Here is a 25,989-nt window from a genome sequence, read left to right as displayed (position 1 = left end):
CAACCCGGCTGGGCCCCTTCCTGCAGGGGGTGGGGGTGGGGGGGCAGTCGTGTGTGGGGAGACGGGTTGCAGGCTTGGGGGCGGCGCGGACTGGGAGTGTTGGAGCAGGAGTCGGGAGGGACCGGCAGCCACACCCCCGAGCTCTGGCTTGAGCTCCTTCCTGGACTGTTAACTCAGGTATTGATCCGGTCCCCATTCCCTGGGGCCAGCCACTTTGTAGGCACCGAGGGCAACAGAATGAGCAGGAAAATGCCAGCCCTCTAACTCAGGGCTTGCAACTTTTTTGATCATAATCCACAGTAAAATGTAAAAAATACATTTTTCATGGTGATCCAGCACACACACACACACACACACACACACAGTCACACACGGAGACACAAACACACACAGACTCACACAGACACAAACACACTCACACACACAGAAACACACATTCACACACAGAGACACACGGAGGAAACAAAAGTTGTACAAAACAGGCCGATCCATACTATCAATATGTGCGATGCATCCTATTTTGTTCTATTCTCTTCTTTTTCTTTCCTTAAACGCTGACCACAGCTCACTGCAGCGATTTCCTGATGGACTAAGGGCCGAGGAGCAGTGCGAGGAGGCTGCGGAGCCGCACGGGGAGCCGGCTGAGAACCGGGCGGCCGCGTGTGCGGCTCTGAGCTCTGCGGCAGGGGTTTCTCCCGAGCCGGGAGCTGCAGCTGGGGGGCGGGGGGGGGGGGACCTGGATCAGCCGGAGCAGGGGACGAAGGGTGGCCCGGGCCATTCGGCAGAGGAGGTCGGGCTGAGCCCGGAGAAGAGGCTGGAGGCGGCCGGGAAGACGCCGCGGCGGGAGCGCGTTTGCGAGCCGAGGGCGACGCTGTGTCGCTCCACGCTGTGTCGCTCCACGCTGTGACCCACGGCGCATCTTGGCCTTCTCCAGCCCTCGGCTTTGGCGTTTGTGGAGTGTTTCTTATTTGGGCTGCGTGTAGGAGGAGTGAATATTCACACACGGATCATTATATTGTACGTAACATGCACTGCGCATCGGCCCTCCAGCTGGTGTCCAGCTACACAGTCCCGCACCACGTGAAAACATTCTGTCAAGGCAGACCACACATATGACAGTGGTCCCCAAGGTCAAAACGGAGATGAATGATTTCTGTGGCCTAGTGACGCAGTGGCGGTGGAGCGTGACACATTAGTCCAACACTGCCTGGGCTATGAAAGCAAAGCGCATGCAATACGCTCGGTGTGCGACACTTGATAAAAATAAACAACTAGGTTACTGGTTTGTATATTTATTAACCTTTTATTTTTTTTTAGAGTATGCTCATTTTGCTTACATAAAAAAAGTAAATGTAACACAGCCCCGGGCAGGTCCTCCAGGAAGCATCCAGAAGGCATTGCTGTCACAGGGCGGCAGCCCCAGGCCTGCTGTCGGCCCTGAAGACCTTCCGGAGGGACGAGGTGTGGAGCGGACGGCAGTGATATCGATGATCCTGACCCTGTGTAGGCCTACTGTGTGTTTGTGTCTTAGTTTTTAAACAAAAAGTTTAAAAAGTAAAAAAAAAAAGTTAAAAATAAAAAAGCTTATAGCATAAGGATGTAAAGAAAGAAACTTTTTGTATAGCTGTACAACGTGTGTTTTAAACTAAGTACTATTACAAAACAGTCAAAAGTTAAAAAAATTAAAACAAAATAAAAATGTTACAGTAAGCTAATGTTAATATATTATTGAAAAAATAAATTTTTTTTTATAAATTTAGTGTAGCCTAAGTGTGCAGTGTTTCCATAAAGTCTACAGACTTTATAAACACTAGGAACGTCCTAGGCCTCCCCTTCACCCAACACTCACTCACTGGCTCAACCAGAGTGATTTCTAGTCTCGGGAGCTCCATTCATGGTCAGTGCCCTACACAAGTGTCCATTTTTCATCTTTAGTGCTGTATTTTCACCATATCTTTTCTAAGTTTAGATATGTTTAGATGCACAAATACTTACCATTGTGTTACAGTTGCCTACAGTGTTCAGTACAGTCACATGCTGTGCAGCTCTGCAGCCCGGGAGCAATCAGCTGTCCATGTAGCCTAGGTTTGGAGTAGGCTGCACCATCTGGGTTTGTGTAAGTAACTCTGTAATGTTTGCACAGCAATGAAATCACCTAAAAAAAAGCACTTCTCAGAACATAACCCCATCATTGCCCGATGCCTGACTGTGTCAAGCTGTACATGGAGTGGTTCGTGTTGTACACTGTGTGGTGCATTGTCCCTCACACTGCATATTGTAAGTTGTATAATGAGCGCATTGATTCGGATGTACTTGATCTGCTCAAATGCACTGATGTTATATAATAATCATACTATATTGATTTTGTTATCACCGTCACCATTAAAAAGTAGCTGAGGAAGAACCACCCCCCAAGCCATCCTGCCTGCTAAAACCATCTGTCCACCTTTGTCTTGGTGGACAGGGGTCTTGCGTGAGTTCCTGTTAGGGATGAGGGCCCATCTGCCCTGAGATCAGGATCAGGTGGGTTCTGAATGTGTCCTGAGGCCGTCCCAACCCTGGGAAAGGGGGCATTGCTCGCTCTGCAGGGGGTAGCCAGGCAAGGCAGCCTCCAAGTCCAGGGGAGCAAGCCACTCCTTCTCTGGGGGCTGCGGGGGAGAAGTAGGCAGTGCATCTGGAGAAGGCGACAGCAGGCACCCCCCGGGGTGACCCAGCTCTCCCCTAGCCCTGCCTGCTCTCCCTCTGGACTCCCTGTCTCAGGGATGGCTTCTCTCCCCTGCCCCCACCAGGCCATGGCTCCCTTGTCCTCACGGAGCACTCAATGTCTCCATGCCACTCATCTAGCACTGTTCATACTAACTATCCTCATTGACTGGATTGTCGGGTGCTTTAGGGCAGGGCAGTGAGGTTTGCACCTGTCTCTGTTCGAGTATGCGGCCCCAGCAGGAGGCAGCTCCTCACAGGCCCTCCTGTTTCAGTAAATTGGTAAATTAAAAACCGTGCACAAGGTGTGTTGTGCCAGTGGCTCCAAGCAAGGCAACAAACAGCAATGACATATGCCCATTATAGGCAAGACAGAGAGCACCAAGGAAGGGCACAGTGAAGGCTTGCCTTTCCCAGGTCAGGTGCTGTGGGAAGACAGCCGGTGCGAGGACCCAGCGGGGGTAGTTGGCGCTCACGAGACACGCTTGCTGTCCTCCAGGCAACGCATAACACAGGCAATGGCGTAGTTACTTCCTTTCTGATTTCCTTAAGCTGTTTTTGTTTTATTCCCAAACATGACATCTCTTGTCTCCCTTTCTCATGGAGTTAGTTAAAAACAACAACAGCAGCAATAGATAGTAAAGAGAATACTAAAGAGGTAGGTGTTTGCCCCAGGCTATGAAAATTAAGTTGGGAAGAAAGAGTAGTACTGTTAGTATCAGTAGTTGTCAGGGAGAGCTATCACTAGAACAGCTCTCACAAAATCTCCACTTCTCAAAACAGCCCTGCAGTGTAGACATTATCCCCATTTTAAAGGGGAGGAAGTGCCAGCTCAGAGAAACTACCCTCACAGGCTGGGAGACGTCCACACTGATCAAGGGGTGGGGGCTTAGCACACCCCCACGTGCCTACAAGCACACACTAGCTGACGTGGACTCTGGAAATGTAATTCAGTTTAAGGTTAGCATATGCAAAAAATTATCAAGATAGCAAAATGCTACCAGTGCTGCAAAAAAAAAAAAAAAAAAAAAAAATACATTGGATGTAATACATGTTCAATCCGAATCAAAGCCACTTTTTCTTCATCTGCTGTTTTACAGGATCGGATTTAGCCAGGACTTCACCTTGGAGTGACCTGCTCCACTCATGAAGCAGAGCTGCGCTGCGGAGGCAGGGGGTGGGGAGTGGAGGGCCTGTCTCCTGTGTCAACGCACCTGCCACTCCAGGCCCTGAGGACAGGTGAGCCCAGCCTCTGTAAGATCTCACTGGCCTCCAGGATTTAAGAGCACCAAGGAGGGGCCAGGGGACCAGGGGGACTTTGGAAGTCTCAAGACAAAGAGACGCTCACAGCTCCGGCCAGGTGAGAGTGGAACCAGGCTCCCCTGCTGGGTTCAGGCCCCTCGTGCTCTGCTGAGGCGTGGGAGCACAGGTGACTCTGAGGCTGAGCGGAGAGGAGTGAAAGAAGGAAATGTGGCCCCCACGGATCCTGCCAGGGGGTGGGAGAGGCTTCTGTGCACAAGCCTAGGAAAGAAAGAATATGGGAAACAGGTTCCAACATGTGCTCTGATGGGGACTCAGCACTCAGCGTATGGTGCCACCAACATCTATTTGTCATCTACCACGTGCCAGGGCCTGCACCAGCTGCTGGGAGCACAATGGTGTATAAGTTGGTCCCTGCTCTCCAATCAGAGAGACAGATACACGACTAAACATGATTTGCTATCTGCTAAGATAGCGCCACGCAGAAGGGGGTACAGGTGACCAGAAGAGGAATTCTTAGCCCAATCCAGAGGATTCTTAGAGGAAACGACTCATGAAGTGAATCTCAAAAGACTGGCAAAGGCCGACCGAGCAGAGACAGTGGACAGAGCACCCCAGGCGTGGGGCCGGGGTCTGAGCAAAGGCCCGGGCAGCACATGGGGAGAGGCGTCTCGGGCCGCTTGGGCTGCCACAGCAAAGAACCGCAGACTGGACGAGTCGCCCGCAGAGACACGTTGTCTCCCAGTCCTGGAGGCCAGCAGTCTGGGATCCAGGTGCCTGCAGGTTGGTCTCATCTGAGGCCTCTCTCTTTGGCTTACAGCTGTCATCCCTCTGTGTGTGTCTGTGTCCTCAGCACCTCTTATAGGGACACCAGGCACACCGGATTAGGGCCCATCACCAAGGCCTCATTTTGACTTCATCACCTCCTCAAAGACCCTGTCTCCAAATACAGATCACATCCCGAGGTACTGAGAGTTAGGGCTACAACACACAAATTTTGGGGAGGGGGACACAATTTAGCCCACGACAGTGGGGAAGTACAGGCGGCCGGTGCCCCCAGGGGAGCTCAGGTCAGCAGCTCAAGGGACATGCAGAGAGCTCTGACTTTGCTCTGCGGATGGCAGGGCTTTGAGGGTCACAGAGCCGCAAACTCAGCTCTTGCACTGGGCAGCTGTTGAACTTGGGCGTGCTGCTTCACCTCGGAGCCATAGCTCTCCCGTTTGTAAAACTGGAGTAAAACTGTCTACTTCATTGGGTTTGCCGTAAAAATTAAAAGGAAATGTTTCTAAAGCCATCGCACAGCGTGTGACAAGCGATGGGCATGCCGGGTGGCAAATGTGAGGAGAGTGCAGGTTAACAGGCCCAGCATCCAGGGGGCTGTGCAGACGTGACAGCCACTCCCCAGGCGGAAGAGCGGACCTGCCCGGCCTGAGCCAGGGTCCTTGTGTGCGGCGGCTCCGCCTGGGTGGCCCGCGTGGCCGCTCCAGAGCCGCCCTGTGACAGCGCAGACCCGGGACCGCCGGGCGTGACTCGGCCCGCACCTGCGGGGAAGCGGCTTCCGGACGTGAAGGGCGGAAGCACGGAGGGAGGCGTGTGGCTCTCACTGTCCCTGCTTGTCGCTCGAGTCAGGGAAGAAGGAGGACTCCCCAGGGGCGGAGCGGGTCGCCCTCGCTGTGCCGCCGTCTCCGCAACACCCGCAGTCCAGCGGGGCGAGAACCGAGAGTCCCCGCGACAGTCAGCCGTCCGCTGTCGCCGGGCGGCGGCTCCCCGGGACCCGGCCGTGTGGAGAGTGTGCCACACGCCGCCTGATTATTTGGGGGATTGAGGGATTGTGCGGGACCAAGCTTGTCTCCTTCCAGAAATTTAATGAGAAAAATATTACAATTAGTCAAGCCTGCAGGGCCACCAGCTGACCCGGCGCCTGGGGGTCTTTAATTAAGCTACAGCGATGAGACCCCCCCCACCAGGTGTCCCCCACAGAGTCGTGACCAGATGAGTTCATTCGCCTTGAGTCTTTAACCTGAGAGGGCCATTAGCTCTCCAGGAAACGATCTTAATGTGAACCGGTCGCCTTTCACTGGGAAAAGGGACGCTCCGTCCCGTTGCCACCCAGCTCGGGCGGGACAGCGGTCGTGAGTCCAGTGGCCGTTTCTCCAGGGTGGGCGGCACAGTGGGGGGAGTTCACAGGCAGCGTCAGTCCTTTCTTCTCTTCTCAAAAAATTCGGGGTCTCCCAGCCACGCCCCCACAGGGCTCCCCATGCGCGCGCGCGCACTCTGACCTTCTAGAGCTCACCTTCCCGGGGGAGGGGTCATGGGGCCTGTCGCTGCGATCACAGCCTCCCTGAGAAGTGGCGCCAGCCTAGCACCGGGGCCTCTGAAAGCAAAGGGCCTGCGGAGCCGCTCCCTGCCGTTCGCCCTCGCGGCTCACAAGGACGACGGTCGCTAAAACGCGGATTCATAGTAGACGCGGGACCGGGCAGATTGACTGTGCGGGACCAGACGCCTGTGCCGCCGGTGTTGGCTGCAAACCACAGACGGATGCACACTTTTCATGTCACGCCCAGCGTGGTGCTGGCTTAGCGATGCTTCATAAGCATGAGTCCGGGAGCTTTTGTGTGGAAGGAACAAAATGGCCTTTTTTGAAAAATGATATTCTGCACCTCAGACTTACCAAATCTAGACTGTCCACCCCTCCCTCAGCTTGTCCTCGGTCGGGCATTTACTGCTTCCTGTTCCTGGCTCTGAAGAGGCCTTGCTGTGCCCGTCCGGAGTCCGGGCGGGCGGTGCTGAGGAGGGGCAGCCTCACGCCATCCAGTGTGGCCAAGAGCCATCAGAGACAGGGCGCCGCTGTCGCCAGGCGGTGACGCAGCAAGGGAGGCTGCCCGGGGGAGCAGCCCTGGCTGCGCAGCCACACGGGCTGCTGAAGACTGGATCCACTCCGACTTCCTCACTCAAGCAGAACTGAAATATTTCCACAACATGCTCATGCTCCAAGGCCAAAACTGTGCCAGGCCCTGTGGAAATATAAAGATGAATCTAGTTTCTGATCTTCAGCCGAGAGACAGAGACACCAGATGCGGGCGAGGACACAGAAGCAGCCGCAGCTGCCTGTGCTGGCCTTGCGGAAGGAGCCCGGGAAAGGGGAGCGCAGGGAGCTCTGTCCCGGGCAGGAGGCGGAAGCTTTGTCTGGAAGAGGCCAGGCAGTAGCTGTGTTCGGCTGTGCAGGCCACACGGTCTTTGTCCCAACTCAACTCTAACGCTGCACAGTCGGAAGGCATCGGGGATCACGGCTGTGTTCTGATGAAACTTTATTTATACAAACGGGCGGGGGGCTGTAGGTTATAGGCTGCTGAGCCCCACACTGGGGGAGGGATTATTGTACGTGGTTCCAGTCTATTTCTAGGAAATTTTAGAGGAAAATTGTTATTACTATTTCTCTCTCTCTCTCTCTTTCTCTATCTTCTGATGGTATTAATCCACCAGAATGATAATTTCTTTTACAATGATCATATTTTTCCTTTTTAAAACATTATAAAAGAAATACATGGTCACTATAAAATCACCGGAAAACAGAGGTAAACAAACAAAACAGTCCAATTGCTGGGCTAGTCCTCGTCCTTTACCTTGCCTCTTCCTTTCTCTGTTCACAAAGGTCCCTTGCAGTCCCACGGCCACCCACTGGAGGGACGCTTGGCTGGCGGGAGGGGAGAGAGAGCTTGGTGACCTTAGTGGGTCACTCGGCTCATGGTGAGGCCGGCGCGTGAGCACGGGGAGCTCACTGGTCTCTGCTGAAGTTCACTGTCACCTGCTCTGCCCACTGGGCTGGAGTTGTTAGTCTCTAAATGGTGGGAATTTCTACTGCGGTGACTTCGGAAGATAGAACCTGTCCAGCTCAACTCACCTCACTTCATTCCTTCGAGAAGTGTTTGTTAAGAGCCCACTGGTGCCAGCCGGGCAGACCTAGGGGCTTTCGTTCTTGTCGGGGAGGCTGATGATCAACTAACACCGTAACAATGATCACTTCCGCATTGGATGGTAATGGCCGCGAAGAATAAAAAGGCAAGCACGCGGTGGCGGGGGTGGGGTGGGGGACACTCCCTCATGGGGGTCAGGAAGCGATGAGAATGTCGAGGACAGACGTGAGCCCTGCAGGCTGCAGGAGCACAGGCGCCCGGGGCAGGAAGGACCGCAGTCCGGGAGGGACACAGGGCCCCGGGGCTGTGCCGGGCAGCTGGGGTCTGGCTGCAGAGCAGCGGGGAGCCGGGGGGTGCAGGCAGGAAGGCTGTGCGATGTCACCTACACTCACAGAGGATCGCCCTGCTGTGTTTGCAGAACACACTGCAGGCACGGAGGGCAACCAGGAGCCTTGTTGGCAGCCGCAGGGGAGGTGCTGATGGTTCCGATGCCCCCAGAGAGGGGGAGCTGGCAGGGCAAGATGCCAGGAACCCCTCTCCGCAATAGTGGGGAGGTGCCACTCACTGAGATGGAAACACAGAGGAGGTTGGAGCAGGCTGGGGCAGAAAGCAGGTGTGGGTCTGGATGGGACAAGCTGGCAGTGCCTGTTGACAGCAAGGGGGGGCGCTACGGCAAGAGGACGTTTTAACCAGTCCTGACTGGACATCCCCAGTATGCCAGGCACAGGGCGGGTCTGTCTGCAGCACTGCCCAGGCCCTCCTGTCCTCCTGTCTGGGTGCAGCCCGGCCCAGCAACACCTGTGGGCCTGTGACTGTCAGGCCAGGGACTTCATGCCTGCAGCCTCACCCCGTCAGCCCCAGGCAGGAGGTGGCCCATTCCCAGGTCAACAAGGGACAGAGGGGTATAGGGCTCGCCACTGGGCATCTGGGCCCCTGTGTGGCCATTACAGGCCCAACTGTCTCTCTGGAAAAATGCCTTGGACACTGTTGCTGGCAGTCATCACACCCACATGTCATTTCTCGTGTCAGTTAGTGGCAGAGTTGCTATAACACAGAGGCCTGAAAATGTGTGGCCCAGAGCTGGGTCATGCTGCTGCAGGGTGTCATCCAGGACCCAGTTCCTTTGCAGAGGCCTGGGGGGCTGTTCTCAGTCACATAAAGCAGGGGTCACTGAGGGGCAGGCGCCGTCCTTCTAATAATGGGCCTCAGGACTTGCCCAGGGTCCCTTCTACCTGCATCCTTCTCCCAGGCTTCACTCGATGGCCACACTGTGGTCAGGGAGGCTGAGAAATGTCATGTCTACACAAGCAGACGGGAGTCCTGCTAATGCCCAGGGATTCTGTCATCGAGAGCGAGGGGCGATGAATGTGGAAGGACAATTTTATAGTCATTATCTCACTTTCAGACAGTAGCTGACCAAATTTCGAAGTCCCTGGAGCTGTCCTCAAACACAGAGGTGACCCTCATAATAGAATCCAGACAGCAAAGGAAAAGATAGGGGTCGCTTTTGGAAAACTCAAAGAGATGGTCAAAGTTTTTTGGTGAAACGTCTCCAAAATATATACTATTCTTAGATTTTTTTTCATGCCATGAAAACTTCAATTCTCACTATAATCCAGTAGTTCCCAGGATCATGACCTTTTAAAATTTATCCTTTTTGGATTGAACTCTTGCATTTTGGATCTTAGTCTAGAAGGGATTCTTTTTTTAATACAGGAAGTTTGAACAAGTTCCATTTGGCAGATTCTAGAGCAGAGAAACAAAAATCTCTCTTATGTAACATATTTTGGGGTTTCTTTACGTTCAGTTAACTCAGAAGTCACCGAATTATTATGAACATTTGCGGCCTAGGGTAGGCATTGGAGTTCGGGGTTCATGTTATACAAACCACTGCTGCTAAGAATTCCCGAGCACAAGTCTCATCAGCCCCGGACACCTTTGGGCAGCTTTCCAAACAGTACACCTTGCTCTTTCGTTTAGCATATGAAGGGGCATGGAATGCCAGGAACGTAGGTCTGCAAGGCAGGCTAACTGCTGTGCTGCTGCCGGCCGCAGTCTGTCTGCACTTGGTTTTTCCCAGTCCTTTTGGGGCCTCAGTTTCTGACTCTGTGCAATGAGATTGGCAATAACTAGTGAGCATCTTGTAAACTTTGGCTGCCTTTTTCCCCTGGTGGATCTCATTTTTTTCTGTCCCATAGTATAACAGCGTCCTGCCACACCAGAGGGTGTCAGACTGTATTTCGAGGATCCGCAGAGCTCTGCCCAGGCCCCTCGGGTCTCTCTGGCTGGTTAGGGGAGGAGGAGCCCAGGCTCGCAGGAGCAGCTCTGCTTGTACCTGTCTGATAATCTGAGATGTGTGATTACAGTGGAAAAATAAAACATTTGATTCTTTAAAAAAGTTAGCAGGCTACTCTTCCAGAAATGATCTTCAAAGTCATTTCCAGTCCTGAAACTATGAGACTCTGAGAGGTCAGGGAAGGGAGCCTGGAAGATGATGTCTATGAATGGCCACCAAGTGCCCGGGTGGAGCCGGAAAGGCTGCAGAGCCAGGATGGAGGGGGAGGGCGGAGGAGGTGGGAGGGGGCGTTTGCAAGGAGCTGCCGGTGGGCGAGCCCTGCAGGGAGGCCCTCTGGGTTCACATCGAAAGAACCGGACCTCGGAGTTAGGAGGCAGAAGTTAAGAGCCCAGCTGGGCTTCTGTGAGCCAGGTGATCCCTAATGAGGGGCTTTTCCCCTGAGTCTTGGTTTCTTCTTCTTTGAAAGTTGAATTCAGAAGGTGAGGGTGGGAGAATTAGGCAAGTCTGTAACACCCTGTGTGTATTTCCAAAATCCCCCAACCCAAACAAGTCTTTATCCACTTGACACTAACTCATTTGGTGGCACAATCTGACCTGAACAAATATGAGGTTACATATATGCTTTATGTATCCTTTTTAGTGCAAATACGTATCTGTAGATATCTCCACACACATGTGGTTCTGTTTCATTTCAGAAGTGGCCGTGTGTTTAACTGTGGGTGCCCTGGCAGACGCACTCAGTGTGTTAGGTAACACATGGTGCATGCATGTATGATCTTCCCGAAATCTGAGGAATTCTGGAATCCAAGTACATTTGTCCCCAGTGGTTTTGGATAAGGGGCTGAAGCCCTGTAATAATTCCTGACCTGCCCTTCAGGCCTGCGGTGAGGATGCCAAGAGCCACCAGGCATGTGCACCTGCTGTAAGTCGTGACGCGTCCCCCGCTACAAAGGACAACGTTCCTCGAGCAATACTAGGGTCTCTGTGCTAGTCTGCCGGGGCTGCCATGGCGAAGTACCACAGACTGGGGGCCTTAAACAACAAACATTTATTTTCTCATGACTCTGGAGGCTGGAAGTGTGAGACCAAGGTGCCAGCAGGGTTGGGTTCCTCTGGGGCCTCTCTCCTGGGCTTGCAGACGCCGTCTTCTCTCTGCATCCTCACCTGGTCTCTCTATGTGTGTCTGTGTCCCAATCTCTTTTTATAGGGACACCAGTCAGATTGGGTTAGCCCACCCTGATGTCCTCATTTCAACTTAATTACCTCTTTAAAGACACTATCTCCAAATACATTCACATTCCTGTGGGGTTAGGAAGGCAACACGTGATTTTTAGGGGACATAACTCAGCCCATGGAGTCACCTTTTGCTGCAGTCAGTGCTCTTCTCCTGGCTGGGTGTCTAAACCCCTGGCCTTCTTCATTTTTCACGTGTTAACACACTTGAACCCGGATGGACCAGCCTCACCTTTCCTGCCTCCCAGCCATCGTGTGACTCCCCTACAGCGGAGCATCTGGAAATTGGGGGTGTCCGTTGCAAGAGCACACTGAGGTCCTGACGAATGACCAGAAGCGCGTCTGCTAACTGTGAAATTTCACCCGGGCCCGCCAGGCTGGTGTGAAACTGGTGACCGATCGGCCCACACCAAGCAGGGTTTCCCTTTGTCTGCCCCACCTTGGGCAGGGGGAGGGCAGGAAGGAAAGCAGCAGCCTCCGGTCCCTGTGCCCGGCGGCCTGGCGGAGGCCACTCAGTCTGTGCCCAGTTTCAGTGAAGGGCACAGCTGGCAGGAGAACGACCAAAGGGACGACAGCGTCGCTCCCCGACAGACCATCCGTCTGGGTTTACTGTCCTGTGTTTTCTGACGGGGCCACACTGGGGGCTGGCCGGCGGGGGCAGGCACCGTGTGTGTCTGCAATAAGACCAGCAGAGGGGTCTGTCCAGCAACGAGTACCTGCCGGCCTCCTGAGGTCGCAGAGCTCCGGCCGGACTCTCGGGAGCCGCTCCGGCTGCAGCGTCGTTAGTCGGGCAGGAGGAGGCCCGAGTCCTTCCTCTGCCCCCGTCTCTTCCCTGGGCTTTGCTGGAGCTGCAGATGAACCCGGCAGGGAGCCCGCGGTCCCCGCAACGCGCGTCCCGCAGTCTGGCACGGACGCATCTCACGCAGCGGGGACGCGTCCCCGAGTGTCAGCTGGGCCCGCTCTCCGCCTCCAGCGGCCCCGCGGCCTCGTGTCACCAGGTGTTTCCGGTGCTACGTCCTCTCCGGGGGCACTTTGGCTTCTAACCGCGTCGGACTCCCGTGCTGCGGGGACTCGCACCGGAGCCTTCCGTGGCCTCCCGGGAGTCACCGTGAGGGACACTGTCCCCGGCAGGGGTTTGCGGCCCGAGCACAGCGTTACGGGAGCTCGCACGGGAGGCGCCGGGGCCATCACAGTGACATGGCTTCTCTTTTAAAAGTGTGAAACGTACGTGTGGCATTAAGGAAAGAGACAGCCTCGGTGACGCTGGGATCATCCCGTGTCCCAGGCTGCTGGCAGCGCGGCTGAGAGAGACAAGGGGGCGGGGCGACAGCAGCCTTTGCTTTCTGTCCCTGCTTCTCCGTGACACAGAGTTACCGGCCTCTCGTTCCACAAGTGATGCATCTTCCAGACGAAAGACCATCCTCTAGGAATAGGCAGCTGGGTGCTGCCAGCCTGGGGGAGCGGGAGGTCCCTGTCCCCGCACGGGACCAGGTGGCAGGCCTCGGCGTGGGGGGCGCAGGGCCGGGAGTCCGCACAGGCGCCGCCGCCTCACTCAGCTGCTCTTGTCCGCGACCAAGGCCCGGCGGGGACAAGGGCCACCGGCTCCAACGCACACGCCGGTGACCCGAGTTCCCTCCGTGGGGGGGGCTTCGGAGCCCACGGACCTTCCCACGGGGGCGGGGGACAGCCCCTCAGCCCGCCCCTGTGCCGCCACCAGGCCTGTCTTGGACTTTGAAAATGCTCCCAACTCACGGTGCGCTGGCAAGTGACACACAGGGACGGCTCGGAGCATGTGCATGAGCGAGAGCCCATGTGGTGTGTGTATGAGTGTGGCGTGCAGTGTGTGTGATGTGTGGTGTATGAGTGTGTGTCATGACTATGGTGTGTGATGTGTGGTGTATGAATGTGTGATGAGTGTGGTGTGTCGTGTGTGTAATGTGTGGTGTATAAGTGTGTGTGTATGAGTGTGATGTGGGGTGTGTGTAATGTGTTGTGTATGAGGGTGTGTGAAGAGTGTGCTGTGTGGTGTGTGTAATGTGTGGTATATAGTGTGTGTGATGAGTGTGAGGTGTGGTGTGTGATGAGTGTAGTGTGTGGTGTGTGTAATCTGTGGTGTATGAGTGTGTATGAGTCTTAAGTGTGGTGTGTGTGATGTGTGGTGCATAAGTGTGTGTGATGACTGTGGTGTGTGCTGTGTGTAATGTGTGGTGTATTTGTCTATGATGAGTGTGGTGTGTGGTGTGTGTGATGTGTGGTGTATGCATGTGTATGAGTGTGGTGTGTGATGCATGTGGTGTGTGGTGTCTATATTGTGTGGTATATGAGTGTGTATGAGTGTGATCTGTGGTGTGTGTGATGAGTGTGGTATGTGGTGTGTGATGTGTGGTGTATGTTTGTGTGTGATGAGTGTGGTGTGTGGTGTGAGAATGTGTGTGATGAGTGTGCTGTGTGGCGTGTGGAATGTGTGTGATGAGTGCAATGTGTGGTGTATGAGTGTGATGAGTGTGCTGTGCTGTGTGTTTGATGTGTGGTGTATGAGTGTGTGGTGAGTGTGATGTGTGGTGTGTGTGTTGTGCTGAGGGTGTGTGTTAGGCTAGAAATTTCTGGATCCTTCCAGCACGTTGATACAAGTCTCGGGTTTTCTCCTATGTTATCTCATTTCATCCTGGCACAGCCTGTCCAATGTGTGTTGTCCCCATTTCACAGATGGAAACTGAGGCTTGTGGGGACTTCAGCATCCCCCAGAATCCCGCAGATGATCGATAGTCGGCAGTGCCAGCCCTGTCTGCTGATTCCCCAACCGCGATTCTTTCCCCAACGTGTCCCCCCACCCAGTTGGCTCAGCTGACAGCGTGTAGAAAAGGTGTCCCACGTCAGTCCACAGCTATCGCTGCTTTGGATGTGGGATGTGCCACCCGAGCCAGCAGGGGAGAGGGGACCGGGGTGTCCCGGGTTCCAGGGTCACAGACCCCCTGGGAGGCAGAAGAAGTGAAGAGCACCCCCCCACCTGCCACCCTCCTGCGTGACGCCCAGGGCCGGTCACCGGCACTAGGTTTTGTTCCCCAGGCCCCAGTGCTATGGGAAGAAGAGGTTTTAAGTGAGAAAAGGAGCCCTCAGTCCAATAAAAAAACTTCAGAAAAATGCTGATTTTTAAACAGGGGTGTGTCCGCTCGCGTGTTACATTTTGGGGTCACCGCGGGGCTCCTGAGAGCCTTTGTGTCACTGCTGGGAGCTGAGACGTCACAGGGGCGTGTGGGGTCCGGCGCGTCCCCGACACGCAGCAAATACTCACGTGGGACTTTCAGACCCGCCTTGGAGAACTTCCTCTGCGCCACTGCAGTTTGGAAGTTGCCTTCCCATCTACTCTTGTCGCCTCTGCTGCCTGCACCATGTCGCCTCAGCAGCACTGCCGGTGGCCCGCGACTCTCGGAGGGCTCAGAGCCTTCTGGGGTCAAACAGCCAATCTAGGAAGGGGCAGCGTGGTGCTCCCGGGCCCCTTCTGGCAGGTGCTGGCCCTGGTGGCTGGCGACAAGTGGAGGCGCCACCAGGCACCTGATTCCTCCTCCTCTCGGGCCCTGCGCCTGTATGAACCCAGGTCGGAACAAGACCCCGGGGTCGGGGGCGGCGAAGGCCAGCTCCGGGCGGCGACTAAAGGACGGTGTTTAGACCGAGAAGGCGGCACCATGCTGCGCCCCGTCACCTGCCTCCTCTGTGACACGCACGGCCTTCTTCTGGGTACTGCACGGCTGTGTTCAGTGGTGTTTCGAGAAACATGTGGCCGCTCTGGGAGGAATCACACCTGGGACGTGCAGTCCCTGGCCAGGGGTAAGAAGGCGCCGGAGGCCGCGCAGATCGTCACAGACGTCTTGACCCCCCGCGTCCAAGGAGGAGCCGCGGGACGAAAGCCAAGCGACGTTAAAGGAGCTGTCCCCACGGCCGCACTCATGCCAGGGGCTAAAAACTCGTCCGCCACCTGCGGAAACACAACATACCCTCTGCCGCCGCCGCCAGCTCCGGGTCTGCGTCACTCGAGATGAAGACAAGCAGGAACAAGGAATTCTTTGGTTTGTTTCGTCACCTCGTTTTGGGAGACGACCCGGGAGTGAAGAGCGGGAAGCCGGAGCCCGACATATTCCTGGCTTGTGCCAAGAGGTTGTCCCCGCCTCCTCCCATGGAGCAGGGCCTTGTCGTTGAAGATGCTCCCAACGGGCTGCAGGCGGCCCTGGCAGCCGGGATGCAGGCGGTCACGGCTCCAGACGGACCCCTGAGCCACGACCTGACGGCAAAGGCCACGCCGGTGCTGGATTCCCTGCAGGACTTCCGGCCTGAGCTGTTTGGGCTGCCCTCCTACGGGTGAGGGAGGACGTGTCCTGCACTCCCTGCCCACGCCGGGCCACGCTGCTGGGCAGGCGACAGCACCCAGACCGCAGCCTGCATATTGATCCCGGCCTTCCTGTTGGCGTGGCCCACTGCGTAAAGTGTTGATAGAACATGGCTTGGCAGTTGACAGAAAACAAAGTAGAGACAGCCCAGAACAAAGGTGAAACTTGAATGACCATCTGAAAAATCGAGCTGGTGTAGCATGTGATAGACAAGCGAGTAGACATGCTTGCGTGTGTATACCAGTGTGCTAACATGCGTGTAGGCATTATATACATATATATATATGAAGGTATATACATATATATATGTATATATATATGCATGCATGTATGTGTAGAATGTATACCTCTCCAAGACCAAATAAGTTATATTTGTGTTTGTTTTATTTTAGTTTTTCTGAACACTTGACTGGGAAATGTGAACTATGTATACATATGTGTATATGTTTTTGTGTATATACGTGTACACATATATGTTATTTTTTATATATTGTACCTGTTTCACTTTCCCCTGTATTGATAATTAACATGCAGGAACAACTGATGCAGTGAGATGTTAATTCTGTCTGGTTGTAATCTGAGTGGGAAAGCCATGTTTTTGATGAGTACTAAGAGGTAATTGTCCTTATTAGCTACTATTAAAATTCTTTTTGTGACCTCAAAAAAATAAAGAAAGAAAGAAAGAAAGAAAGAATGGTGTTCATCCACAGTCCACAGGAGATCCTCCTGGAGGACGCCCAGGGGTTGAAGTTCTAACAACAGCAGGTGGAGATGAGGACCAGAAAAATGTCCTTCACGGCTGTCAGAGTAGCCCTATTTTTAGCCTCCTTTGCTGTGGCCTGAGGAAACACAGATTATGAAAAACGCATTTTACTCCATGCAACACAGCCGTAGCTAAGGCCTATGACTGGGAATCTACTAGAAGCCATGGCTCTTTCAGGCAGAAGCCTTTTAAAATTTGTCTTTGTATCTTCAAGGCCTGTAACAGGCCCTGGTATACAGGAGGTGCATAATACATGGCGAGCAGAGGGAGGCAGGAAGTGTGTCCTGGCTGGCAGGAACAGTGCTGTCGTCAACACTGTCAACAGTCTCCTGAGCAGGGAAGCCTGTCTGGAGCAGAGTCCCCTGTGTCTCTGGGGGAGCTTCTCCCTCCACCCTCAACCAAGGGGTGGCCCCGGGGGGCGATAAGTGTGCTCCAGTGTGGGCACGTCGGTACGGAGAAGCGTCCTCCTCTTTCTCATTCGGAGAGAGCAGAGGCGGGCTCGGAGATGAGCCCAGAAAGAAAGAGGAGCAGCACTCGCCTGCCAGGAGTTTGCAACCAGGGACAGGAAGATCATGATGTACATAGAGACGGGGTCTCGCTACGTTGCCCAGGCTGGACTCAAGCTCCTGGGTGCAAGCGATCCTCCCGCCTCAGCCTCCCTCCCGAGTGGCCGTGGCAGGTTTAGACCATCGCCAGGCCCAGAAGGCACCAGCGCGGGGCAGCCCTGCAGCAGGAGGCCAGCAGCCTCCTGCGGACACAGCTCCTCCAGTCTCCTCAGCGCCAGGGGCCAGGGGCCACTGCCTCTATTCCCACCCATGTCGCTCCCTTGTCTACCTGGACTTCCTTGTCCTGGGGGACGTCATCCACTGTCAGGTCCCCGGGAAGACAACAGCTCTTCTCCTGGTTCCAGATAAGCAGCATGTGGCCCTGCAGACAGCAGGCACACACGGCAGGAGGAGAGGGGACTCGAGGGAGGCAGTGGGAGGGACACAGACCCCACACCAGACAACGGGCTTAAACTGGGACTCCACAGCGTCCCACTGGTGTGACCTTGGGCAGGTTACTGAAGTCGCAAAGCTGCCATTTCCACGTCTGTAGATGGGGATTTAGAACATATTTAACGGGTTTTCTCAGGGGTGAATGAGAACGTGCGCAAGACACACTCAGTGAAGGCTGGACCTCTTTGGTGTGAAGGCTGTCACACGGCTGTCCAAACCGTGTGTCCCTGCAGACTGCCGACACACAAGTCAGCCGGGTGGAGACGCTTTCACAGCCGGTCTCCCTACCCCCGTCCCCGGTGGCTTCGCCTTGTCTGAGACGCCAGCGCTTGAGCGGAAAAGTCGGTGATGGACACGAACCCAGGAACCACGCGGTCGGGCCTGCTCCCAGGGAGGGTTGACGAGTCACTGGAGCCTCGGCCAGCCACTCACCTCGCCTGCAGAATGAGGGGACCAGCGCGTCCCCACCCAGCTGAGCTCGTCTATACAAAGATGTTTCTGAGAGTCGCCGTAGACCGCGACCCGGAGCCGCTCGGAGGCGGTGAATAATAGCTCTTCAAGTCTGCAGTAACAAACGGCTCCAGGCCGGGCGCGGGGGCTCACGCCTGTGATCCCGGCACTCTGGGAGGCCGAGGCGGGAGGATCGCTCGAGGTCAGGAGTTCGAGACCAGCCTGAGCAAGAGCGAGACCCCGTCTCTACTAAACATAGAAAGAAATTAGCTGGCCAACTAAAAATATATATAGAAAAAATTAGCCGGGCATGGTGGCCATGCCTGTAGTCCCAGCTACTTGGGAGGCTGAGGCAGGAGGATCGCTTAAGCCCAGGAGTTTGAGGTTGCTGTGAGCGAGGCTGACGCCACGGCACTCTAGCCCAGGCAACAGAGTGAGACTGTCTCAAAAAAAAAAAAAAAAAAAAAAAAAATTGGCCTCCAATAAAACTACATTGCAAAAAATGGGAAAGAAACAGAATGGGAAGAGTAAAAAGGTTGAAGAGGCAGAGCCTGAAGAATTTGTGGTGGAAAAAGTATTGGATCGACGTGTAGTAAATGGGAAAGTGGAGTATTTCCTGAAGTGGAAGGGATTTACAGATGCTGACAACACTTGGGAACCTGAAGAAAATTTAGATTGTCCAGAGTTAATTGAAGCATTTCTTTCTTTCTTTTTTTTTTTTTTAGATTAAGAAATAACTTTATTTTTTGTGTGTCAATCTCATGATTGAAAAGACATGTTGCTCTCAGATAGACAAGAAGCATAATTTGAAACAAAATTCTTTCTGAAAATTTAGCTTATGAACTCATTACACTGCAAATCAGAGAAGGATCAACAAAAAGCTGCAGCCAACATTTAAAACTGGTAAAACACTCTATCCTAGGCTTAGTAGCAGAAATTTTAAAGCTTTATCAAAAGCACATCAGCCACAGAATAGCAACAATAGAGGCATTAACTGTTGTGCCTTCAACTTAAGAAAAGCATTTAAAATATCATCCCATTTCCTATAAAAAAGTCATTTCCCAGAAAAGAATTTATTTATTTAATCAAAAGACTGTTAGAACTGGAACACTCTTCTTCCACTTCAGTCTAGGTTTGCCTTTAATCAACATCTCTAGCTAATACTTTGACAGAATTTGGCTTCTCAGAAGTCTGTCATTTAAGCACAGTGTGGAATGGGAAAAAGTGTGTATACGAGGAAACTAGAAGAGTACAAAAAATAGTCACTTCTGAAACTCACTGGTGCTCAAGACATCAGAGGCTCTCTATTAAAGTGGGTCCCATAGGCCTGAGAGCTTTGTGCTTGAGGAAATACTACTTAGAGGTAGCTCTGGTTCTGGTTTATATTTAATTACAATTTGCTGTGTCCTGTCACAGGAAAGTTCTAACATTTTCAGCAAAGTAAAAGCACTCTAAACTTCCTCCTTACCCACCCTATAGCTTCCCCATAGAGAAGGGTAAGAAAAAGCTTAATGTGACTCCACATAAAATAGCAGCTAATTCAGCAATTCATACCTTATAGTTGGCAGGACTAGGAAAGGCAGCCTGGTGCCCCAAGCTCTAGGAGCTGGACCTACAGAAGCATGGAGGTCTGGTGTGTTCACAGCACTCAGGAAAAGGAGGAGAGGGGACTGATTAGGGTGCACATATGGAGAAGTTCTTTTATGCATTTCATGGCACATTCTGCCACAGCAACAAAACAACCAAATCAGGAAGAAATTTGACTGTACTCTTAGATTTCAAAGTCTGTGCCCCTCATCCACTCCCTACCTACACTTCATGCAAGAAAGAATGATCACTATTATCTATTTGAATATAGGGCCTAAGAAGAGGTGGGCCAGTATGGGTACAAACACTATATTCTATAACAAAACACTTTTTGAAAAGATTTATATAACTTTAAGTATGAAAATGAATGCTTCACCTCTATATAGGTATCGTTGTATAGTCTTGCACCAGTCTTGTATAGTCATGACCATGAATATGGTCATGTTTGAAAGAGAACTCAAGCACACACACTGAATCCAAAAGGCAGTTTTACAGGAGATGCGAGTCGCTAATAACTTTGCCCAGAGCATCAACCATGCCACTCTGAGCCTCTCTCCTTGAGTCAATACTCTGAATGTCAAACTGAAAGGGAAAGCATCAAATATTCAGACCAAATTAATTAGGTGCCACAAACTTTAGCACTCAGGGTATCATTTCAATGATACTGAAAAAATACCTACTGCCTAAAGTATTCATTTTTAAGAAGTTAATAAACTGAAAATTTCAAAGGAGAAAGTGGTTATGAGAACCTTCCTCCCACTCCCTCTTCAAATAAATCATTAAATACAGTCATTTTTATCATAACAATATAAATAATTTCCATCATCCTGAATATTACTTTATAAAGGTATATATTTCAAGAGGCTTTAAAAACATTTTTCAACCCAGCATTTGAGAATAAAGCATTAAAAGAGTTTTGTATATAGTAACACATACATGTGATAAGTGTATGAATTTACAACCATACATGATATATGTATATATATTTATATAAAAAACAAACTTGGCCAGAAGTTAAGGCTACCTACAAAGTTGTCCAAGTAAATTATGCTTGTCAAAAAAATTACAAAATTAAAATCACACATACATTTTTAAATCATCCAAACCACTGACAAAATAAGGTTCAGCATCTAAAGTTTTCAAATTAACTGCAAGAAAGTGCTACAGACATTTACATTTTCTTAGTATAAGTCAGTGTTCCCACAAAGTTGCATTTAAATTTTTCACCAGCCTCAAAAGTAATACAACTAAAAACAAACTTCTAGCACTCTTAAGAGAGAATAGGTTGTAAATGGCAGGCAACAAGCATCATTTACAAGTGTGCTGTCTCACACACCAAAGTCCAGTTCGTAATACTATTTGACCTGCCACATGGTTGAAATTCTAAGCCTCAAAAGGGACTGAGAATGAACATTTCATTAATAATTACACATATCAGCAACCACATGATAAAGGTTTCAGGCTTTTCCCATTCAAAGTAAATAATTTAAATATGAAACAAAATAACACCAAAATGTAAGTTTCCTCATTTCAAAACAATGAAAAGTCATTCCTGACATTTGCCTAAATATTTAAATCCTTTAAAAAAAGTATTCTGAATAAATGCCTTTTAAAATTAATTTCAGAAAATATATTTATAAATATAACTCAGAGCCTGCAAGCTTCTCATAGAGTTTTAAAAGTACAGAATTCACTAAGAAGGAGAGAAGTCATTTAACTCATGTATTATTTTAGAAAATAAACTGAGATGGCTAAATCTATCTTACTTTTAGTTTGGTATTTTACATTTCCAATTTGCACATCTAAAAGCTATTTTTATTTTTATTTTTTGTCTTCCAAACTTTGTACAACATATATTTTAGGATGAAAATTTCCATCAAATGGTAACAGGAGCAAGATTTTTAACACAATAATGTTTAATGCTAAGGATGTTATGTCTCTGTTGATCAAAAAGAAAATCCTATCTTAGACTTGATTAAAATTTAGTGTTTTAGGCACTATCTTAATAAAACTAGCAACCTCAATTGTTAGCTCATGCCTAAATAGGTTACTTTCAACAAATTACTGAAATAATTTCTCTCTTTTAAAAGAGTTTGTTCCTATTTAAAGATAAAATATATTTATTCACTGAATCAATAGAACATTTTGAGCAACTCATAGCTTTTTTATGAGAGCTGATTCACCAAAAGAAAATCATTTCAATCCTCTACAGCAGAGCTTCAGCTATAGAATTTAGGCATCACTGAGAAGTTAGGACAGGTAAAAAGACATTTATTAACACTTAGTGACATAACAGTTTTTTTAAATAACTTTAAACATTATTTCTCTTAATAATTTTTCAGGTAACAGTGTCTAAAGAATACAATTTTTAAGATTAATATACAAAATCACCTTAGGGAATTACTGCAAGATGCTACTTTGCCAGCATGGCCCAGCATCTGTCTTAGTTTGTTTTCCCTTCATCTTTGCTTTAAAAAAAAAAAACAACCCAAAACTAAAACCAAAAAAACACCTAGAAGGTGAGGCAGGTGATTGTCTTCGTGAGCTATTTGATATAGACTGTGGCAGAAGATGAAGAGAATAGAATGATATATTTAAAAAGCCAACTCAAGCACAGAATGCTTCCCATGTTATGATCCAGTGGAATGCAAGCTAGAAATAGGATAGAATTTAGAAATACGGCTCTGTGTTGATGGGTTAAGGCATTCAGACTCCCCAGTCCTTTTAAAGATCACTTCCTGTTCCTGGAGTTTCCTGGCAAACTCTTCTTCCAGTGTCTTTTTCCTAGGTCTCAATTTCTCTCTCCACTCCTTTAATTTTTGGCTGTGTTCCTCATCTAACTCCTTTAGTTTCTGTGTCTCATGCTCAACCAACAGGTGGCATTTTTCATTCTGCAGCTGATGCAGTTCTCAGACATTGGCTTCACACTGCAACTGAAGATCCCGCATTTGATTTTCATGTTTCTGATGCTGAGCCATTCTCTCATTTTTCTGCCTCTTTTCTTCTTGTGCAGCAAACTGTTTAATTTTGTCGCAGTCCTGATCTGGCGTAGCTGTTGAGTTAATTCTCAAACTTTTCTTAAACATGGCCATTCGAGTCTTAGCTTCACTGTGTTGAATCTTGGGTAATATTGTTCTTTCTTGAGTCTGCCTGTTTTTCAATTCCTCAAATAAGTCATTGATTGTAACACTCCATTTGTTCTGTTTCCTTCTCATGGCGCTTAAGTAGCTGATGTCTTTGTATGAAATATTGATCTTTAAGTTGCTTCAGTGTTTTCTTTTGTCTTCTTGTTTCTTGTAAAGATATTGATCCACTGTCTTTAGTTTTACTGAGGAAGCTAGAGACGGATAAATTCAAGTCAATGCTGCTGTTATCAGCAGTAGAACCAATGCCTGAATCAGCATCATGTTCCTTTTGATTCTCAGATTCTGGAAGCAGCATGGTTTCATTTCTTGACAAAGCACTGATTTCTCCTTCATTTTCTGCATCTCCAGAGTTGATATTAATACTGGGTATTAGAACAGGCTGAGGTTCACTGGGCTGTGAAACTGCAGTAACCTGAGGTTCTGTTTTAATTGGCACTTCATATGGCATTTCTTTTTTCTCTGTATCTATCTGAGTAGTGGCTTTATGAGCATCCTGAGTGTCACCTCCTAAAGCCTTTTGGTCAGCATCAATCACTACATTTCCAACCTCTGTTTTTTCTGTGCTACTTCATTCAGTAATTTCTTCAAACTCATTTGTCCCTAGTTCTTCACTGGTCTCCAATATGTTCTCTGAACTGTTTATTAATTGTTCCTTATTTTTATCTTCTACAGATTTTTGATCTATCTCATTAGTTTCAACTATTTCTTTAATAGAAACTTCCTTAGTACCACCAGCCTCAGGACCCTTCTCAGGCTTGCTTATTAATTTCTGGTCTACTTCAATCACTTCTTCCCCATCATTACTCTGAGTATCCTCAGCACTGTTTTCAACAACCTTCTGAACATCTACTCCCTTGTTTATTTCTACCACATTACTTGTATCGTTGATGACATCTTTTTGAGTTTTGTCATCTTTTCCTAATTTCTCTTGGCTGTCTTCCTTTTTAAGGCCAACTTCACTATCAATTGCTTGAATAGCTGCCTCTTTTTCTCCAGTCTCTTGAGTAACTGAATCTATTGTTTGAATAACAGTATCTTTAATTTCTTCAGATTTTATAAGCCTATTTTCAAATGTCTGTTTCTCTTCCTGATCCCTTTCTTCCTCAGATTTTAGATTATCTTCAATGTTTGTTTCTAAAGTTATCACTGCATTATTCTCTTTTCCTTCACTGACTGAATTAGTGTTCACAGTTTCTTGGTTTTTTGTATCAGGTAGATTTTCAGACTCAGGTCTCTTCTCTCTCCCATTCTCTTTGATTACTGTTGTTCTATTATGGAGTTCAGCCATAGCTTCTAAATGAGCATCATTAACAAGTTCATTAATTCTATCCATAGCCTTTTCAGGTTCACCAGTGGTAGATTTTTCAATAAGAAATTTGTTGTTGAATTTATCTTCAGAAGTATTACGTTCTGTCTTTTCTGAGACAGATTCCAAAATACAAGCATTTTGTGAAAGTTTGTCTTCTTCAGAGGTGGCAATACTAAGATCAGAGGAGGCATGCTTATCTGAAGGTATTGGCAGAGAATTTTCTGCTTCCTCATCATCATCTTCCTCTTTACCATCTTCAACTTCTGTTACTTCAGCCTTTGCCTCTGCAATCAATTCTCAGATTGGTTTATTGGAACCAACAGTAACAAAGGGATGCTGCAGTAGCTGAGATGTATTCCACCTAGCATCCACATTCTTTTCCAAGCATTTCTTTAGAAAGTCCTTAAAATTTGAAAACCATTTTGATGGCTGTGCTCAGTAGGGGGCTCAGATTTTGCTATTTTTAGCAGCACTCGCATTGGATTTAATTCATGATGAGGTGGTTCTATCTCAGTCATTTCTATTAAAGTAATACCCAGGGACCAAACATCAGCTTTGTAGTCATAGGGTCTGTCCTTAGATGTTTCACAGGTGACTACTTCAGGAGCCATCCAATATGGTGTGCCAATAAAGGAATCTCTTCTTTGAATTGTCCTCGTGTTTTTAGCTGATACTCCAAAATCTGCCAATTTAATATCTCCATCTAAAGTAAAAAGAATGTTGCCAGCCTTTAGATCTCTGTGGATGATTTTATTATCATGTAAGTAGTTCAATGCCTCCAAAGTCTGTTTGCAAACTACTTGTATTTGGGACTCAGTTAATGGTCTCTCAAGTTCAAGCATCACAGCATCTACTTCTCCACCTGCACAAAATTCAATAAGGATCCAAAGATTATTCTCATAATAGAAGGCATCTAGAAGCTTGACTATATTTGGGTGATCACAAGATGCTAATATATCAATTTCAACCATGTAGTCTTCAAGTTCTTCAGATTTGGTGCCAATCACCTTTGCAGCAGCTAAAACGCTGGTCTCGTTATTCTGGGCCTTGTACACTTTCCCAAAGGCTCCGTCATCCAGTTCTCCTATAATCTCCCTAAACTCCTCGGGGTGCAGGTCCCTCTTCACATGTTCGTACTGCCTCTTCTTCTTCTCACTCTCCAACTTGAAGATCTTACGGAAATTGAAGAAGGACATTTTTCCTTCCAACACAGAGTTCCTTGCACTTAACGGCTAAAAACAATAAAGGGCAAAGTTTCTCCTCCCTCCTCTCCTGCACGCAGCCAGCGTGGGGTCCCCCGGCTCCCACAGCTCTGACCAGCCGTCCCCCAGCAGGCGGGGCGGCGACTCGGCTCCGGCCCACGGTGGGGGCCGCGCGGGTGGGCCCCTTGGCCCTGGCCCACCCTCTGAGGGGCAGCACCTGCCTGGCCCGAGGGTCCGAGCTGTCCAGACGCCCGAGTCGCGGTGGCTTAGGCCCGTGTCACGGCGAGTCTCCCTGAAGCATTTCTTAATTCTCAAAGAGCTGGTAAAGAAAAAGATGGTACAAAAAGAAAATCTTTATCTGACAGTGAATCTGACGATAGCAAATCAAAGAAAAAAAGAGATGGTGCTGACAAACCAAGAGGCTTTGCCAGAGGTCTTGATCCTGAAAGAATAATTGGTGCCACGGATAGCAGTGGGGAATTAATGTTTCTTATGAAATGGAAAGATTCAGATGAGGCAGATTTGGTGCTGGCAAAAGAAGCAAATATGAAGTGTCCTCAAATTGTAATTGCTTTTTATGAAGAGAGACTAACTTGGCATTCTTGTCCAGAAGATGCAGCTCAATAATTGTGTGCATTGTTTTTTATATATATTTATATATACGCACACAATCTGGGGCTTGGTTTTTGATTTACTAATGTGAAGAAATAACTACATCTAATAAATCAAGTTTGATACATTTGTTT

The 25,989-nt window shown here is 49.6% G+C and overlaps 1 long non-coding RNA gene and 2 pseudogenes across 2 annotated transcripts; 1 reads left to right on the top strand and 2 right to left on the bottom strand.

Annotated features, from left to right (window-relative positions):
* Positions 1–1,324: 1,324 nt before the first annotated feature.
* Positions 1,325–6,777, bottom strand: LOC123629752. Of its 2 annotated transcripts, none has more exons than XR_006732204.1 (3): positions 6,635–6,777; positions 1,996–2,155; positions 1,325–1,526 (listed from the first exon to the last, which is right to left on the bottom strand). It is a non-coding gene; the product is annotated as an uncharacterized LOC123629752 (long non-coding RNA). The 2 variants fall into 2 exon arrangements; XR_006732205.1 differs by having other exon boundaries at positions 1,996–2,126.
* Positions 6,778–14,795: 8,018 nt separating this feature from the next.
* LOC123629750 lies at positions 14,796–16,040 on the top strand (annotated as a pseudogene).
* A 6,316-nt stretch (positions 16,041–22,356) lies between these two features.
* On the bottom strand, positions 22,357–23,027 carry LOC123629749 (annotated as a pseudogene).
* Positions 23,028–25,989: the final 2,962 nt, after the last annotated feature.

This window comes from Lemur catta, unplaced genomic scaffold, assembly GCF_020740605.2.
Source record: "Lemur catta isolate mLemCat1 unplaced genomic scaffold, mLemCat1.pri scaffold_41_ctg1, whole genome shotgun sequence".
NCBI lineage: Eukaryota > Metazoa > Chordata > Mammalia > Primates > Lemuridae > Lemur > Lemur catta.
This window is presented reverse-complemented; position numbering and strand designations above follow the sequence as displayed.